Raw genomic sequence first — 687 nt, forward strand, 5'->3', positions numbered from 1 at the left:
GCTCCAATACGTCTGTTAGTCTAGAAGGCGCCACAGGACTCTGTCGCCTTTTACAGATCCAGACTAACACGGCCACACCTCTGATACTCAAAAAGACAGTGTCCCCTGCTGGGAGTAAATCACTGACCTCTCTCTACCCTGCCCCTCTGTTTCCTTGCCTCTCAGTCTGTGCAGATGGGACCTTTCCCTCCAGTGCTGGAGGATTCGCCCTTCTAATCTACCATTGTCACAAGCAGCACAGCGGGTGGGAATCTTAAATGTACCGAGGTGACTTAGGGGCAGAACCCCCCCAGACCTTCCATGCAATTGTCACTTGCCCCTCACTGAGCAGGACTGAAACTGATGCAGGGAGACTGGTGGGTCACTTCCCCTCTGGGCATGAGCAAAGCAGCAGGGTGAAAAAATGATCATGGAGATGCTGGGGATTGAACCCAGGGCCTCATATATGCAAAGCATGTGCTCAACCACTGAGCTACATCCCCTAGCAGGTTGTGTTTGCTATGGGTTACACTCAGAGCCCTCCTGTTTCCAGAGCATCCAGTGACCTATAAGCTTCACAAGAAGCCCATTCCCCTCTCTGAGGACCAGTCCTGCTCTCCTGGGTATGACTTGTTCATAGGGGTCACTTTTCAGCAGGGCCAGATTCTATGTGTGGGGCAGAGAGAGTGGGTGCCCTGGTCTCAGGGT

The 687-nt window shown here is 53.0% G+C and overlaps 1 non-coding gene across 1 annotated transcript; it reads right to left on the reverse strand.

The window, feature by feature from the left end:
* Positions 1–410: 410 nt before the first annotated feature.
* On the reverse strand, positions 411–482 carry TRNAA-UGC. The gene has a single exon. It is a non-coding gene; the product is annotated as a tRNA-Ala (tRNA).
* Positions 483–687: the final 205 nt, after the last annotated feature.

This window comes from Mauremys reevesii, linkage group 14, assembly GCF_016161935.1.
Source record: "Mauremys reevesii isolate NIE-2019 linkage group 14, ASM1616193v1, whole genome shotgun sequence".
Lineage (NCBI taxonomy): Eukaryota > Metazoa > Chordata > Testudines > Geoemydidae > Mauremys > Mauremys reevesii.